Raw genomic sequence first — 19,202 nt, 5'->3', positions numbered from 1 at the left:
TAACAAAGGAGAAGTAAACCTCCTACTTATTATAGTTAACAAAGTACAGTTGAATTATATCTAAAGTTTCTTGTAATGATTCCATTACTCTGTTCATTACCAAGGCTTCAGACAATATTATCAAGGCAACCTTAGATTCCAGATATTAAGGATTCTGCATTCACATAGCCTCACACTTAGTTCTGTCTTAATATTTGTGACCATTACTGTTGCCTGCTTTGACTCTTGCAGTAGTTCCTTTGCCACCTGTCACCACTAATCTCTCCTTTTCTGTCTGTCCTGTTCATTGCTGCTAGAGAGATTTTACTTAAAGCTCAATTTTTATTCGTCTCTTCAAGCTTTGCACAGAGTTTGAGTTTTCAGCCATCACATCTGATTTGTATGTACTCTGCATGTATTCCACACCCCAGCCACACATAATCTGTTTTACTCATTCCTTCAACACAGTGTAAGGCTCTTGGAGTGTTTTAATCCTGAACTTTTTTTTAAATTAAAAAAAAATTTAAGGTAAACAAATTTCATACATTTCATATATGCAGATTTAGGAACATAGTGATACTTCCTACCCTACCCTACCTCTGGCCCACACTCTCACCTTTCCTCTTCCTTCCTCTTTTATTCCCACTCAATTTTTACAAAGATCTATCTTCAGTTTACTTTTTTGTTTTGTTTTTAAAGATTTATTTATTTGTTTGAAAGGCAGAGTTACAGAGAGGCAGAGGCAGAGAGACAGAGAGAGGTCTTCCATTTGCTTGTTCACTCCCCAAATGGCCAAAATGGTCAGAGCTGGGCCCATCCCAGGAGTCAAGCGCCTCCTCTGGGTTTCCCATGTGGGTGCAGGGGCCCAAGAACTTGGATCATGTTCTACTGCTTTCCTAGACCATAGCAGAGAGCTGGATCGGAAGAGGAGCAGCCACAACTTGAACTGGTGCCCATATGGGATGACAGCACTATAGGCGGCAGCTTTACCTGTTATGCCACAGCATTGGCCCCCGGTTTACTTTATACTCATAAGATTAACCCTACACTAAGTAAAGCTTTCAACAGAGGGTAAGAAGAAAACACTATTCCTCAACATTAAAGACAAGGGCTGTAAACAATCAACGAATCTCAAAATGTTTATTTCACTTATATAATGAAGCTCTTTTTACATATCACCTCTTTGATGAAGGCCTTGTCAGTTCTCTTAATGGGATAAGACTTTTCCCTCTAAATCACCTCTCTTCTTTTGCACTTCTCTCTTATTTCATTCTACTCTGTAGTGGTTTTATATTCTCACAGAAAACTTTATGCTGCTTAGCATAGGATCTGTGGAATGGTCATTATTACTATCATCTATCACAGTTGTGAAGTTGTGATGTCACTAATCTAAATGTCTTATTAATGATGCAGCAGTATTTACATTGATTTCTTAGGGTTCTGGGGAGAACGTGAGAGAGTTTATTTAGGTGTGTGACTCTGTGCATGTCATACATACAAACAGGGTCTTAGGGAACTCCAGCATTGTCATTGTAGCCAGATGGCCACGCTTTGAATTTTGGCCCAGCATGTGATTTGGGGTCTCTACTCTTTGTTTCAGTACCTCATCTCTAAAGTGAGAATAATGATAGTATTTACCTTGTAGGATTGCTGTGAAGGTGAAATGAATTTGTATGTTTAAAGCACTTCAGACAATACCTGGCAGGTTAGAAGGCTGCATTGTCCAATTTAGATCCTTTCATAAGCATTTGAAATTTGTCAGGTTCAAATTGGCATCTGCTGTAAGTGGGAAATACACAGTAGATTCCAGAGATTTGATATTTAAAAAATAATGTTAAAATCTGTTTTCTTATTGATTTCATGTTTAAGATTTTATGTATTTATTTGAGAGGTAGAGTTAGAAAGGCAGAGGCAGAGAGGGAGAGAGAAGTCTTCTCTCTGAGGTGGCCCCAGTGGCTGTAGCTGAGGCAATCCAAAGTTGGGAGCCAGGTGCTTCTTCCAGGTCTTCCATGTGGGTGCAGGGGCCCAAGGACTTCGCCATCTTCCACTGGTTTCCCAGGCCATAGCAGAGAGCTGGGTCAGAAGAGGAGCAGCCAGGATGTGAACCAGCACCCATATGGGATGCCGGTGCCTCAGACCTAGCCCAGTACAGCAGAGCACCAGCCCCTGATTTCATGTTGAAATAATATTTTGTACATATTGAGTGAGATTAAATATCTTTAGATTTCATCTTTTAAAAATTTAACGTGGCTGCTATAAAATTTCAAATTCCATGGGTGTCTCAAATTATATCTATTGTACAGCATTGTTGCAAACTGTATGTATTAGCTTCTTTTAGTTTATTGTTGCTATTACTGTATCAATACCTGTAATGGTAGTTTCTGTCTCTCATCTTCCCCTTGGTTGCCTCCACCCGTGTTCTCCTTTAGAGACTTGACCTTGGTTATTGTGGGTGAAGAAAATGAGGAAAGAAAGGTGTAAATGGATGAGATAAAGCTTAGGTCAAATGAAGGAGCAAAGGGGTGAGCAGCTTCTGATCGGGGCGAGTTTTGCTTCACAGTCACGGTGCCAAGTTTCTGTCTTTATCTTCCTGCTTTCTTGGAGGTTGAGAAGTGTCCTCCATTGACACATCATGTTTTTTTCTTATTACTAGGAGTGAGCTTATTTTGTTATCAAAGTTGAATATCTAGTTATAATAATTAAAATTCTATTAAAAATATGGATCAGCAGAATTAAGAATTTTTTCTTTCGGTTCAGAAGGAATGAATTTGTTTTCCATTAAGGAAATGAATTTAAATGATAACATTTTAAAAGGATCATAATGACTTTAAAAAATATTTAACAGTACTTAGTTATCTCAATTTCAAATATCTCAATTTCAGCTCCCAACTTCTGCTATGTCAGAATCAGCAGACACCATGGCTATGATCGCTGGGCATGGTGGAATCACTCAGACTGTCATATGCATCAGTTCCTTCAAATGATTTTATAAAATGTCCAAGATGGGATCTGAAAGTTGATTTGCTCATATCCTGTGCTTTTGTGTGGTACTGACTTGGCTCCTTGCTGGCATAGACTGAGACCATGGTTCCCAGGGTAGCTTCAGAGTTTGACTTGGGCAGCCTCTTTGCAGAGGCTGGTCAAGCAGGAGCGCAAGTCTTGTTGATTATGTGGTTAGCAATTTCCTGGGGTCTTCCCTGTAATTGCTTTTCATGGTGGCTTGTACCTTCCACTGCATACTTACACTCTGAGGGGTGGAGGTGTGGCATGCTAGCTAGAGATAATCATCTGAAGTGCGGGCTCCCTGCGAGATTATGAGGTACAGAGAGTAGCATTATTTCTCGGAGTGCCTCAGAACTAATAGGGAACCAAAAAAGCACTGGCCAGATTTGGTTTATTTATCTTGGTAAGACTGTGAGAGAGTGGAATCCCTGTAACGTGGACGAGGCCCCCCTAGACACACTGTGGGTGTGGCAGGTGGCACATTGTGTTGAGTCTCCCTGCTTCTGTACCAAATAAAAATCCTTGTGCTGTTTTTCATGTTTGAACCATATCCATGGGATGTGTTATCTCGCATACTGCCACTTACTAGTGTCACCTATTTACTTGTGAAGTGAAATGTTACAAAATTTAACTGTGAACTCTGATGTTTTGGTTTGCATAGTGTTTCTGAACACATAAATGCAGATCTGGACAATTTAGGGAGTAATTATTTATGAAAGTAAACACTGGTGTGTGAAAGAGTCCATAATATATTTCTTTTAAGTAGTAAGGCTTCAGTATGTTTTTGGATATTTGAGTAGTAAAATAATGATCACATCTTGAAGGAGAATGTTTATTGTGCAAGACTAGACATTTCTACACATCTATACTCATAAAGCTATATTAGGTACCTGAATATATAGGTAGATTGTGTCTGTGTGTACTCGCCTGTGGGCCCGCTAAGTATGTACATATGAAACTCCCTGCATTCTTTGCCTTGTAGATAAGCCACAAGCATTTTTTTATTGCTCTTGCCTGGAGTTAACGTCCACCCTCATCTCACTGCCGGTGTCAGGGCAACACAGAAAATAGTAAATAGGGAGATGAAACAAGTGGGACCAGAAAACATTGTCCACAGCCCAGTGGTCCGTGTCACCGTTCTTCTGCTTCTAGCATATATTGCATAATCAGGAGAGACGAGACAAGCCAAATCCTTTTAGTACACTGTGTCTGGGGAGGTTATGGAGTCCCAGAGGCTTGTTTCTTGTTGTCACTGTAGCAGTCTCGATAGTGACAAGGAGATCTTGAAGTCCCCTGAGAGTGTCATGAAAACCACATTCCCATTACTGTTAGTTCTACTGGACACTTACTGGATGGGGAATACGTTTGATTTATATAAAAACAGAAATCGAATAAATAAAAATCCAACCAAGGGAAAGCACCTATGTTGTTTGCATTGAAGGTGCATCCAAGAATACCTCCATTATACAGTTCAACCGAAGCTTTGGCAACAAAATGGGCTTGCTTTTTCTGTATTTTTCTGTAATAGCAACTAGAAGCTTTGGAGATATGATTAGCCACCCCCCCTTTCCAGTCTCACAGAAATATCAGGTTCAGGATGGATTTTTAAGAATCTTAAAATAATGGTTTTCCTGCTTGCTTCCATGATGGTAATTATGTGGAAAGAAAGAGCTTTAGGAATTTCCCCTGCTTTGAAAGAGTATTTTTGAAATAGTGCTTGAAATACTGTGTGAATACTTTTAAAATACTATTTTTCTTATAGACAGACACCAACATATACTAGTAAATGTATATTTTGTTAAGTGTTCTTTGTCCTGTTAATTAGCATTATTTTAAAACTACTTGCTGAGAAAGTTCTTTTTTTTAACTTTTCCAGAAATTACAGTTAGACCTGTATTTTGAATGATTCTAGCCTAAATGTTAGTTTTAAAGAATAAATTTTGTTTCATTCCTTGCAGCTGTAGTTTACTTTCCAGGCATGAGGAATATCTATTTTATTAAGTCCTGTGAGGAATATGTGTCACATACATTTAAGAAAAAACTATTTAAGATGAAAAATTCCAAAAATGACTTCCCCCTGGTGTGAAGTAAAATAAAAGCCCCAACTGCATCTTTGCCTGGGGTAATGACATCGAGGTGACAAACTGCAGGCAGGTGAGGTTCATGGGGATGATCTCACACCTGCACTATGAGCATGGGAAACAGCTGGGTTTCGAGCTGGCGTCTGGCCTTGCTTTCTGTTTGATGCAAGACCAGCTTGCAGGCTGGGGGCCATCGGTTTGCACAGAAGACTCCAAATAGACGAGACTGCAGGTGGGTTGTATTCCCTGGTTTTGTACATTTTTTTTCTCTGGAGTGGAGATAGGTGAAGAAGTCCTGTGCAGTCCCACTAACCTCTACGTCCAAACCCGTCACATCAGTCCAGAGCTTAGTCTGCCAGGCAGGTGTCACTTAGGAAGCCTGGAAACTGAGGATCCAGGTCCTCTGCTGTGGGCAGCCAGGTAGCTGAGGGCGAGCCTACCGCAGGACACCTCCCCGCCAGGCCTGGCTCTGTTCTCCAGGTGCACAGCGAACTCTGGAGGCAGCTGAGGGAGGTGAACTGGGTGGGCATGCAGAGAGAGCCCTTCTGGTTTAGCTCTCAAATGCAACTTCTGATGGAATTCTTAGGTTCCCTTATTTTTCACATGCCCTAAAAGAAAAGCACTGTGTGTACCCGTGCAGGGCAGATCAGGGTGAGTTTCTGTTTGAGAGTTCCACCCCATCATCCAGCCCAGCTCAGGGAAACTTTACAGAAACCACCAGGCCTGCTGGGATTCTATTTCTTTGCCCCTTTCTCCAGGGCCACATGCGTCCTCATGTGTTCATTCAAGGGCTGTTCTTGCCCTCTTCGCCTGGTGTTGCCTTGGCAGTGCTTTTGCACATGGTTTCCCAGGAGTGCTTTGCCTTTGTGCTTTCTTTAGATCGTTCTACTGCCTCCTTTCTTTCTTTCTTTGAAGCTGAGGGCACTAAGTCCAGCCTTCAGATGTTTGCTTTGGCATGTACATTGCTTGTAAACACAGTTTAACAGGGGGTGGGCATTTGGTGCAGTGGTTAAGATGACATTTGGGATGCCTGCATTTCATTTGAAAGTGCCTGGGTTCAAGTCCTGGCTTTGCTCCTGATTCCAGCATCTTGCTATTGCTAATGCACAACCAGGAGGCAGCACAGATGGCTCAAGTAGTTGGGTCCCTGCCTCCGGGAGACTGGATTGAGTTCCTGGCTTCTGGCTTTGGCCTGGCCCAGCCCCAGCTGTTAGAAGCATTTAGGGAGTGAAAACACAAATGGAGATTCTCTCTGTCTCTCTCTCTCTCTTTCTGTCTGCCTTTCAAATAAGTAAGTAAATAAAATTGAAAAATAAAATTTGAGGGAAGATTTCTAATGACAGTTTGGAGTTCTAGGCCTACATATGTTAATCTTTATTCCAGATTCTGGACTCCACAGACAGAAGACTTCAAAACAGAGGCATACGTAAATGAGAGCAGAATTTTTATTTATTTATTTATTTATTTTGACAGGCAGAGTGGCCAGTGAGAGAGACAGAGAGACAGAGAGAAAGGTCTTCCTTTTGCCGTTGGTTCACCCTCCAATGGCCGTCGCGGCCTGCGAGCTGCAGCCGGCACATCGCGCTGTTCCGAAGGCAGGAGCCAGGTGCTTCTCCTGGTCTCCCATGCGGGTGCAGGGCCCAAGCACTTGGGCCATCCTCCACTGCACTCCTGGGCTATAGCAGAGAGCTGGCCTGGAGGAGAGGCAACTGGGACAGAATCCGGCGACCCGACCGGGACTAGAACCCGGTGTGCTGGCGCCACAGGCGGAGGATTAGCCTGTTGAGCTGCGGCGCCGGCCGAGAGCAGAATTTTTTTAAGAGAGAGAACACACATTCATTTGTGAGTGTGGGCCACTGCACATGGAGAGATTCCCATCATGAGTAGGCCAGAGAATTGCCAATGAAGAGGGGCAGTATGAGGAGGAGGCTGAAGAAGGATCCCAAGCATTTCAAGGGGAAAAAAATTCCCTTCTCGTGTTATCAGCCTTTATGAAATGGAGCCAGGATGGAGTTTAATGTGTATGAAGCTTTTTTGGGACTTTCATGGCGCCTCCACATGGAGTGTAATTTCTATGTGGTCATCATGGTGTCTCCTCCTTCCTGGTCTTAGATGAGACACAGGTGTATCGTGGGAAAGTGGGCATATTAAATTGGCAGGTAAGGGGACAGAGTTACAATGCAGGGCTGGGAGAAATTCCAGCTTACCTACTCCTATCTAATCTTCCTGTGTAGATTCCCCATATCAGTTTTTCTTGAAACACTTGGAGGGACTGGCAGCACATTGAATTCCCAGGTCACTCTTAGAAGAGCTGGGTTAGCAGCGTACCCCTTTGTATTATTGGCTTTAAGCCTTTTTTTTTTTTTTACTAGTTATGCATATGTGTGACAAAATGTTTATCATTAAAACGTGTGATGCATTTTGTTCTGTTTCATTAAAGCATAAATGCTTGATAACGACTAGAATGATTTTGCCATCCACCTACATTTGTGGTGTGTGCTCTGCAGTTTGGGAAGCAGTGTGTGGGATCCGGGAGCAAGCCCTGCTATGCGTGCGTTGGTACGTTACTTCTGGCCTGCAGCATCATCTGGTTCCCTAGACTCAGTCATTGTCAGACATTTTAGGGAAGCAAACAACTGGTGTAAGACACCCAGTTTGCAGCCCCTCTTTAGGGTGTGAGTATGCAGGTGAGGGCTGGTTTTCCAGGACTCCTTGGTTTTGCAAGCCTGAAAGGTAAATGAGAAGGAGGAAAATAAAGTGTCCTCTGGAAGACTGCTACCTGCTGTCCTTTGGACTGCCTAATAGTTGGCCTCAATAAATAGGTACTGGGATAATTCATGTAACAATGTATTCTTTTATAGAACAAAACAAGTTTTTAATCATAGGTTACCTAGTGACATTATGGATTTTTAAGTCCTGTGGTTAGCTGAGCTGAGTTGGTGGGGTAGGGGGCAGAAAAAAAGATGGGAGAAATTCTTTAATCATCTTCTTTATCTTTGTATTTTACATTCCTGGAGGTAAGGCAGAGAAACCTCTGGCTCATCAGGATCATCAGTGACCATGGCCATAAAAACATTAGTTAAGAAATACAAAGCATCTTTTCATACAATTCAAGTGATATGTTCTTAGTTAGTCTTCCAATTGTAGATGGAGTAGAGAAACTTCAGAATTTTCAGTGAGAAAATGTGGCTTCTGGTTCTGGCCACATTGGTTTCTTATTGTATGAACCTGGATAGCTTTATATACTGGACGTTGGTTTTCCCAACAATAAAAACAGTTTTGGAAATATCTCCTACCACAACCATTTTCATTGATTTCTGAGGCTCCCATAATGCTATGTATATATGTATGTATATTAATATATACGTGTAAGAGTATAAAACACTGTGTCTTTCTGGTATGAGCTGCTATTTTATTAGGAGATGTAAAATTATATATGACAGCTACCTAGAAAGCTTCAGGTGTTTTACATAGCCACAAAGGTGACTCTTCCTTTTGCATCCTTTTGGGAAATACAGACCTCATTTTGATGATCCTTTCTGTTGGGTAGAGACAATAATTGAAGTCCTGATCCATACTTAGTACATGAGTATGATGCATTGGGTCTTGGTCCTGAAAACTGGTGAATTGCCATGTGTTGAGCTGGTAGGAGAGAAATGTAGCAAGTACCCTCATTTGATCTGTTGAAAGCTGGAGCTAAACTAAAAGTCCTGCATATTTATTTGCTTCATCCCATAATAAAGGCAAAAATGAAATTGAAAATATATTTTATTTCCAAAAATGAAACTTCTTCCCAGTGTTTTCAAATCTATCTGTCTTAGCACAAAGGTGTTGAGTGATAGCACACTGGAGACCCCTGAAAAGGTCAACCAGGAGGGATCCAGCAGGGGGCTTGTTTTTAGTTCTTATCTCATTGTCAACAATGCTTCCTGCAGCAGGCTAACCCCTATCAGACACACTCTGAGAAGATGCACTTGTTCTGACAAAGGACACTTAAGACCCAGGCCCTTTACACCTCAACCAAAATGATAGATCCACTTTTAGAATTCGACATAAACAGATTCTGGTTTCTCAGAATTCATGGGAACTATTGGCATATCTGATTCTAAGTCTTTTAATGGTCTGATCTGATTCTAAGTCTTTTAATGGTCTGTTGTCAGATGGCAGAGGTGATGATGTAAACAGGCAGATGGCAGAAATGGTAGGACCAAGAGGAGGTGGGATGTCTTCTTTGGGGGACAATCAAGTGCAGATTAGCATCTGTGTTCTGGTCCTGTCCCAGCCACCAGCTTATTGGCCTTGGGTAAGTAGGTTTGAGTATCTCTGAGCCTCATGGCAGTTATTAGACCTTACAGTGCTTACACTTGATAGTTCTACCAAGGCTTTAACCTTGGATAAGCATTTATTTTAGACACTCTTATTATTTACATTTTATAAATGTGAAAATTTAAGCTGGAGAGAATGCGTAACTTGCCCAGGATTACACAGCTAGGAAATTGATAGACTCAGGGTTGTAACCAAGGCTGGAGTGATTCTAGGCCCTGACAGCTGTTAGCCTCAGTGGCTTTTAGTTTGAAGCACCTTTCTAATGTTAATACCATAGGATCCTGGGCCCTGCTGTCTGTCGCATTATAATTAAAGAGATCAGAAGTATAATGATGAAGATGATGGATAATAAGACTTACAAAAATTTTCTGTCAATATTTTAATTTATAGGTATTTTAGACTATACAAATATAGTCTATATTTGCTGTTGTTTATTTGTCTAGTTGTATCTAGCACTTGTACCTGTCAGAAACATAGGGGAGTTACACTTACTTAATACTCCTTTGGTTAACTAACACATAGAGCCTCCTTATTTTTTGCTTTGTGTTATCATTCAGGATAACAACAAGAAATTGAAGTTTGGAAAGGTTGCTTACTGTCTGCCACACAGGTATCTATGTTAGTATTTGGCTGTGTTCTTTCCTCTTGTTTACACCATACACTAATAAAATGCTATTAGTGGCTATTATGAGTCTATCTGTTAGAAAATTTCTAAGTTCACTTCTCACCCCAAAAGAAAAGAAGCCATCCTAGGTAGAAACATAATTTTCAAGTCTCAGAAATCTTTCAAATAGATTTTCATATTTTAGATAACAATAGCTTCATGTTAGTCAAGGAAATAGTTAACTAGGCTTTATTCTCAGTGGGTTCAATTTGACACTGTAGAAATGTGAGCAGGAATTAAGTTTTTTCTGTCCTTCCCCTTGACTCCCCTCCCCATAAGATTTAGAACATTTTAGGGCCCTCCACTTAGGGAGCCTTCCCCTCTTGGCTTCCCCTCTCCACCTCCTCCCCATTTCCTTTCTTCAATTCACCGTATCCTCCTCCTCATCCTCATCCTCAATAAAATGTCCATATTTGTTAATTACATGTGGAATTGGTGCAAATTACAAAAGAGGATATATTTTATGGAGTTATGTAATATATATTACATGTATGAAGCAAATAGATTTCTGCTGTGATGATCATGGAAAGATTTGGGTGAAAAAATTGTTTGTCTTACAATCAGTGTTTTCATGGAAAAGGAAGCTAACTTGTATTCTGGATAACTTGTGTAGATAAGGTTTAGTGCTTTTACCATTCTTATAATTCATTCTCATCGTAAAGAGATCTATGGTCTTTTTATTGTCCCAGATATGGTAATTTGTCAGATGGTTTTATACAAGAAAGATACTAAAACTTAAAAACATGTCCGTAGGAAGGAAATGTATAACTTTGCCTAATGGACGTTGTTAATCGTAGATACTAATCACGACATTAGTAAATTCAAGACATTGTAATCTTTCACATTACATGAGGTCTAACCTACTGAAGTAAGAGAGAGACTATTTCTTATCAAAGTTAATCTTAGAGCATACCCGCAATATAAAACATAGTGAACTCTGATCTGCCAAAGACAGTTTCAGAATAGTCTCTTTCTGGTCAGTATGCAGAACCAGCAATCCAGGAGAGAATTTCCATTCTCCATTTAATTCACAGATATTTCCTGACACCTGTTCACTTCCTTCAGATGTGCCAAACCAGGTTGTCTGGACAGGGGATAATTTTAGAATCCCAGACATGTTTTTAATTCTTAGGGATACTGCAGAGTTTTGTAGAGAACGGAGTGATAGGAAGAACTGACGCAGAAAAGTTACACTGAGGGCATTACATGCACAGAAATATGATGACCCACTCCTGTATTTCTGGGTATTACTGTCACCCATTTCTGCAGACACCTTTCTCCCCTGTAGGCACACAGCTTTGCCTGGGTAGGTGAACAGCAAAAGGTGGCACGGCATTGTTTCCCAGGAATATTGGGTGCTGCAAATAATTTTTAATCACACTGGGTTTTCCTGTCCTGAAATTCCTTCTTTTCGTCATGTTCTAGGCACATCCATAAGTAACACTCTTTTCCTTTGCTTGTGTTTCCTTTTTTTTTTGTTTCCACTTTTTTTTTTTTTAACTTTTATTTAATGAATATAAATTTCCAAAGTACAGCTTATGGATTACAATGGCTTCCCCCCCATAACGTCTCTCCCACCCGCAACCCTCCCCTTTCCCACTCCCTCTCCCCTTCCATTCACATCAAGATTCATTTTCATTTCTTTTTATATACAGAAGATCAGTTTAGCATACATTAAGTAAAGATTTCAACAGTTTGCTCCCATACAGAAACATAAAGTGAAAAATACTGTTTGAGTACTAGTTATAGCATTACATCTCAATGTACAGCACACTAAGGACAAAGATCCTACATGAGGAGTAAGTGCACAGTGACTCCTGTTGTTGACTTAACAAATTGACACTCTTGTTTATGGCCTCAGTAATCACCCTCGGCTCTTGTCATGAGCTGCCAAGGCTATGGAAGCCCCCTGAGTTCACTGACTCTGATAATTTTTAGACAAGGCCGTGGTCAAAGTGGAAGTTCTCTCCTCCCTTCAGAGAAAGGTACCTCCTTCTTTGATGACCCATTCTTTCCACTGGGATCTCACTCGCAGAGATCTTTCATTTAGGGTTTTTTTTTTTTTTTCCCCAGAGTGTCTTGGCTTTCCATGCCTGAAATACTCTCATGGGCTTTTTAGCCGGATCCGCATGCCTTAAGGGCTGATTCTGAGGCCAGAGTGCTGTTTAGCACATCTGCCATTCTATGGGTCTGCTGTGTATCTCACTTCCCATGTTGGGTCATTCTCTCCCTTTTTTATTCTATCAGCTAGTATTTGCAGACACTAGTCTTGTTTAGGTGATCCCTTTGGTTCTTAGTCCTTTCATTATGATCAATTGTGAACAGAAATTGATCACTGGGACTAGTGAGATGGCATTGGTACATGCCACCTCGATGGGATTGAATTGGAATCCCCTGGTATGTTTCTAACTCTACTGTTTGAGTTAAGTCAGCTTGAGCATGTCCCGAATTGCACATCTCTTCCCTCTCTTATTCCCACTCTTATATTTAACAGTGATCACTTTTCAGTTAAGTTTCAGCACTTAAGAAGAATTGTGTATTTATTCAACCAAAATTATTGAGTAGAACAAACAAAAAAAATACTAAGAGGGATAACGTATCAAGTTGCTCAACAGTCAGGGTGAGGACTGATCAAGTCACCGTTTCTCATAGTGTTCATTTCACTTTAACAGGTTTCCTTTTTGGTGCTCAGTTAGTTGTCACCTTTCAAGGAGAAGAAGTGGTATTTGTCCCTTTGGGACTGGCTTATTACACTCAGCATAATGTTTTCCAAATTCCTAACAGGGATCACTTTTCAGTTAAAATATAAACACCTAAGGATAATTGTGTGTTAATTACAGAGTTCAACCAACAGTACTAGAACAAAAAAAAAATACTAAAATGGATAAAGTATTACATTGTACATCAACCGTCAGGACAAGAGCTGATCAAGTCACTGTTTCTCATAGTGTCCATTTCACTTCAACAAGTTTCCTTTAAGTATTTTAGTATTTTCCCAATACTCCCTGTTGAAGGTTTAGCCAAGGCATTCCCCCCCCTCCAATTTTTATTCATTTATTTTAGAGACAGAGACAGAGGGAGAAGAAGGGACTGTGTATTCCCATCTGGTGGTTCAGTTCCTAAATGCCTGCAAAGGCTGAGTGGGAGGGGCAAAGCTGGAAGTTGGGAACTCAACCCAGGTCTTCCACATGGGTGCCGGAAACCCAATTATTTGAATCACAACTGCTGCCTCTCAGAGTCTGCATCAGCTAGAAGCTGGAATCGGGAGCCAGAGTTGCAAGTTGGAGCCAGGTATTCGGATTTGGGACACTGGTGTGGGTATCCCACAATGCTAGCCCAAACACCTAGCTCCCATGGCAATTTTTTAAAAGCTAATTTAGTGTCTGTTTAAATGAGTATTTTCTCCCTTTGAAATTATTTTGGGAGTGGTCTGAGACATTTCCCTCAGTGTGTTCACACCTTTATTAAGTGATGCTTCTAAATCTCCTTGCTTGATCATTTGTGCTGTCAGCTTCACAAACTATTTCAAGTTAGGGTCAAAATCTATTTAATGGAAACTTTGTAAGGGGTTGTCAATATAGGTGAAACATATTTTAATACACCACTCTGTGTCTGAACATCACACTGTTAAGACCCACATTCATTTTTTTAAAGTTTTAAGCAAATTTCATTTTTAACTTATTGGCCAGCAAATTCCCCTTCAAGCAGAATTCAGACAGGCCACTGTAGATATGTGCATGTTTGTGTGTTTGGATGTATTACATGAACACCCAAGTTACACATATGAGTACTTGAATTTTTCCATAAGCAATTTCCATGTAGTGAAGAGTGAATTATTTTGAATGCAGAAAGAACCAAGGAATTCATTTGTTTGGTTCTATTCCCACAGAAACGTAATTGTGCCTATGAAGCCCTTGCACACCTTTGCAAAAAGTCTTCCTAGTCCTGAAGTTGGCTTGTGTTCACTGACAAAGCCTAATACATCCATGGATTATTTAGTGATGTTCATTTGAAGATTTGAGAGAGTTTTATATTGATCCAGTGCTGTTACATACCAAACAGATCCCCATACCACTTCTAAACCACATCAGGAGATCCCCCAAGGAATGAAAATCTGTTTTCTGACATGTGAAATAAATGCATCCTTTGCTTGCAGATACTAATGTTTGAGAGGCTGTTCCTTCTGTGTATTTCATATTCTATTTCATTTTGCAGTTGGTGTTTAGGAATTGGAGAGATCCTGTAAAAACAGCCTGTCTCCAGGACATGCAGGTTAATTTTAAGACTGGCAAGCACATTCCTCACATGCAGCATTTGTGTGTACTTGTGCGTGTGTGTGTCTTCAGGTGTACACATATATAGCATATAGTAGAACATAGCTGGTAAGACAGTAGGCTCTGGATTGAGGCTTGATACTGCAGTTTACTAGCAGCAGCCATGACCAAGGTTGTTAACCTCTGTGGTTCAATGCCCTCATCTATAATTTGGGGACAATAATAGTACTTTAGTTAAAACAAGTGAAGATTAAGTCTTCACATGTAGAATGCTTAGAGCAGTTAGATCATAATAATGTTAAATCAGTGTATTGTTTTTTAGAATGCAATTATTGTGTGATGCTTTATTTATTAAAATAATCACTAGTATGCAGATATTTCCTCAAAGGATTAAATTTATATCTAGAAACAAACCGCTGTGACATTTCATTCTGGAAATAGACTTGTGCGCAACCATTTCTGTTGTGTGGAACATGCTGAAGCCTGAAAGAGTTAAAAATATTTCCTTGTTTTTCAGGCTTTAATTTAGGCTCATTGTTATACAAAAACTGTTAGCCTGGGAAAGCTGCACCTTGAGCACTGATGTAAACTGAGTTTTTCAAAGTACATTAAAATTTGCCATAGTCTTCCCTTGACGATTGAGAGATTTGCATCTGGTAGCGATTCACTCAGCCGAATGGAAGATCGCACTCCTTAGAGTGCTGATAAGCGGACACATGACATTTGCAAAGAGCAGTTTGCCCACTTGAGTGCCAGGGCAAACTGGAGAAAATTCTGTGCTTCCAATTTCATCAGAAACGTAGGGAATATTGCAAATGACACTACCAAATCAACTGTAAATAGATGATAATTTGATTGACATCTGGAAAGCTGTCACCGGCTGAGCAGCCCATAACAGGAACATTTACTGAGTGCAAAGGCAGCTTTCAAGTAAATCACTTTTTGTCCAGTGGGGCCCAGCCAGATTATAATTGCATGTCCTTCCCTTCATTGCAAATTCCCCATTACCGTTACCAGCAGTGTCTCATTTAAAGGAAGGTTGTCTTCCAAATATTCAGTGTCTCATGTTAACTCGTCACCTCCCTCCTTGAAGGCTTGGTGTGTGCTGGATAATCCAGCCCTTGTCTTCCCTCATTGTAATAAAACTCATTAACTTTGGTCTCTTTTGTGTAATGGTACATAGGAGTATTATAAATTAACTGTTAGGTGAGAAAGCATGGCTGAAGTTGGGGGCTAGAAACAGTTCCAGCAGGATTTCAGCACGGTGCTCGGAATTGTCTCCACTGTCATTTTTGAATAAACGTTTTGGCACCGATGAATTTTGAAATGGCAGCATTTCAAAGTGGAACCAAGGAGTGGTGCCTTCCTGCTTTGTTGGAAACATACAGGACACGTCTAGAGCTCGTATTAGTTCTGGGCCCTTTTCTTTGCAGCTCCAAATGCTGAGGAACACAGGAAAACTGTAATTACTAACGCACGTGGCCATTTAGAGTTTCAGTTGTAGATAGTTTATGAAGTGGGAGACATTTGGGGAGAGAATATTAATGAATGTTCATGAGATGGTCTAGTCTGTTCTTTTTTACCCACTAGATATTTGCTACCTGGTCTTAATAAATTCAGTTGCTTACACATTGTAAGTTCTCCAAGTGTAGTGTAAACTTATCCGTCCTTATTCTCCCAAGATGGTGTGTCTGCATTTGGGCGAGACGATAACGACCCTTGCTTTGCCTAGTTCCTGTCTACTTTGTCTAACATCAGCAGAGTCTCCTAGATCTGAAGAACTCACTCCATCTTAGAATTTCAAAAATAGCCTGCTTTTGTAAGAATCCTTGAGTTCCCTGCTCACGGGTTTGAAAAGCATCTTGCAAGAGAATAGTCCGAAGAGATGGGAACCTTGGAGCATGTCGTCTGTATTCTCTCGTACAAGCAGGATAGGTCCTGAAGTTTCTGTTGCTGGAGCAAGGCCAGTGGGCATTTGCCTTGCAGGAAGAACATCAGATCTTTGTGTCACAAACAATCAAGAAATCATTTCTTGCTATTCAAATGTAGCTGCTGATGGTAGCCCCTGTGAAAGGGCGTGGGATCAGGGGATCTTGCTAATTGTACCGAGCCTGCCTGTGTTGCCCATGTCAGATGATTTGAAAGGACTGACGTGCAGCTAAATGGAATAGGAAAAGACACTGCAGTGGACTGTTGGTCCATTAGTTTGCTCCGGCATCTTGTTTTACTAAGGAGCCCTCTAATGGTTTCTCGGCAATAATTACTATCTCTCTTCTTCATGCTATTCAGCATGACAGGCACTTGGTGAAGTCGCAGCTAATACATTTGCACTCTAACCAGCCCCAATGCCGAGTCTCCTTGAGTATGTTTGGCTAAGAAATGAATGATGGCTAGGTTTTTTTCTTTGAGAAAATTTCTCTAATGCAGAAGACAGTCGTTTTATTTTGGATACTAAGCAGGCGTGTGGCATAACATGAGTGCTTGTGGAAAAAAATTGATGCATTAGCTGTGGACTGCCTATTACATGTCTCATGTATTTGTAGTTGATTATATTGAAATAGGGGAACAACTTCTATGGGCTGTTTTACTTGTACAGTGATAGCTTCAGACTTCCGCTAAAACCACAGAGAGGGAGAAGTTCATATAGAAATGAATCCTTAGGCAACTGCCTTGAAATTGTGCAATGAAAGGTTATTCCTTTGTTTCAGCTAACTCATGTTTGGGAGGCAGTTTTATTATTTTTTTCCTGTGTTTCATTTTTAAAATAAAGAGCGTATTTTAAAATATTTTAGCAAATTTTTTCATGGCTTTCTCATTTGCTTCTTTGTGAAGTACGATCAGTTTTACTTACAGTTGTGTTTGCTCTTTAAAAATCACTTGGAACTTCCTAGGTTAAGTATTTGAGGTTTAATGAGTGAGCTTGAATTCTTTTGAGATTCTCCAATAAAGTTTGCTGAAGTACAGCCTTTAAACGTGATGAATATCTTGATTATCAGTAGTGCCGTGATTATTGTTTTTATTCAAATCTTTGGAGGATTTGAAGGTCATAAAAAGCCTTACATTAGAAAATATCGGAGAAAGAAATCATAGAAAAATATGGAGATTTGTGTAGGGGATATGCTTTGGGTTTTGAAGTCTGTTTTTTTAAGTGCATATATTTGTGGAGTGATAATTATAATCATTTTGGGGTTTTCTTTCATCCAGTCAGGTTGAAGACCTCTTTTATATAATCTCTTCTTTCAGGGAAGATGAGAAAACATTTAGAAGAACTTGTTTTTTGGTAATTATTTTTCCCTTTGCTTCTAAAACATAATACAGCTGCCTGATAGGGTAGTTTCTACTTTCTTTGTATATCAGAAAGAGAAGAAAGAGAACTATCTTAGAAACATATTTAAAGCACATGATGAAAATGAAAGGTTTTCAAAAAACCTTTTAGAATCTATTTTCTTTGTGCCAGGTACCAGATGTTGATGTTGGCAGTGCTTAAGAGGGTCACAGGGCATTTAAAATCACTAGGCTGTGGGGAATAGAATTCCAGGTCTGTTGCACTGAAAATTATTTAAAACTTGTGTTTACTCAGTGGTAAGTAGTGCAAAAGTACTTTTTCTATATGAACCTCTCTTAAATAGGTACCTTAGAAAAACATGATCAATGAAATTGCTGCAGAATATATTTATGTCCCAATGGCTCTTCTTAGCATTGCAAAGGTCACTGGTTTCATTTAAGTCTCTCTTTTTTCAATGTGAAAAACAGATCACTCTCAACCTTGTTAGATAGGATTGGCCTTGCTTTTGAGCTATCCATTTCCAATTACAGAGAACAGTTTTGTGCTACTTAGTATATATACTTGTGAAGAAGGACATAGGAATATATAGCAAACTCAGATAATATTTATTTTGTATCCCCTGGAAGTGTAATTTTGAGAAGGAAATAAAACCTTTTGCTTGCTGCTCTTCCACCCCCCATAGCTATTTCTCTGGTTGAGCTAAAAGTTCCTTTTCTCACTGATAGGGTAATTAGGGTTAATAGTTTCATTGTAAACCTGGGATTTTAGAAAGTAAAAAGTTCTGAAAAACAAAATGAAGTCTGACAAGTGTACCTCTTTGTTCTCATTATAGATTATTGTTTCTTCTGGCTTTGTGGGGTGTAGCAATAGGAGTTAGAGGGTGCTTTTCTGGGCTTTTTCCAGAGAAATTCAGTGCATTTTGCTGTGGTCAGAATCAACATTTTACTTAGGAAATTTGAAGTTATTCTAGGAGTATAATGATAATAAGTTTTGTTTGTTTTATTGTTGTTGGTTTTTTTTTTTTCTCTCTTTGGAAGGTAGAGTTACAGATTGAGAGAGAGACAGAGAGAGAGGTCTTCCATCCACTGGTTCACTCCCAGATGGCTGCAGTGGCTGGAGCTGGGCTGATCTGAAGCCTGGATCCATCTTACACTGCTTTCCCAGGCCATAAGCAGAAAGCTGGATCGGAAGAGCAGCAGCGGGACACTAACCGTACCCATACAGGATGCTGGCGCTGCAGATAGAGACTTAACTTACTAAGCTGCAGTGCCAGCCCCTGTAATATTAAGTTTTTAAAACTGTTTTGCCCTACTTGTTACTGCCTGACAAAAGTCAATATTTTTTTCTCTGTAGAAAAGGAAAATTTTCAAATAATGCATCTGTCAGGAAAAAAAATAAAAAGGAATAGGTCAGTATTATCGGTTGTTGTCTCTGGGATTGTGGCTAATTTCTGCATCTTCACACTTTGCTACACTTTTTAGATTTTTCTACAGCTCGAGTGTGTTACTTGTAGAATCAGAAAGAAAATTCGTGTATCCTAGGTGATTTTGATGTGCCTGAGGAATCATTGCCTGTTCTAATTCCAGGTC

The 19,202-nt window shown here is 40.0% G+C and overlaps 1 protein-coding gene across 15 annotated transcripts in view; it reads left to right on the top strand.

Moving 5' to 3' along the window:
* Positions 1-19,202, top strand: part of BNC2 (basonuclin zinc finger protein 2) — a 455,230-nt gene that overhangs the window by 56,619 nt on the left and 379,409 nt on the right. The window lies entirely within an intron of this gene.

This window comes from Oryctolagus cuniculus, chromosome 1 (genome assembly GCF_051225735.1).
Source record: "Oryctolagus cuniculus isolate XC-2025 breed Fujian yellow rabbit chromosome 1, ASM5122573v1, whole genome shotgun sequence".
Taxonomy (NCBI): Eukaryota; Metazoa; Chordata; class Mammalia; order Lagomorpha; family Leporidae; genus Oryctolagus; species Oryctolagus cuniculus.
This window is presented reverse-complemented; position numbering and strand designations above follow the sequence as displayed.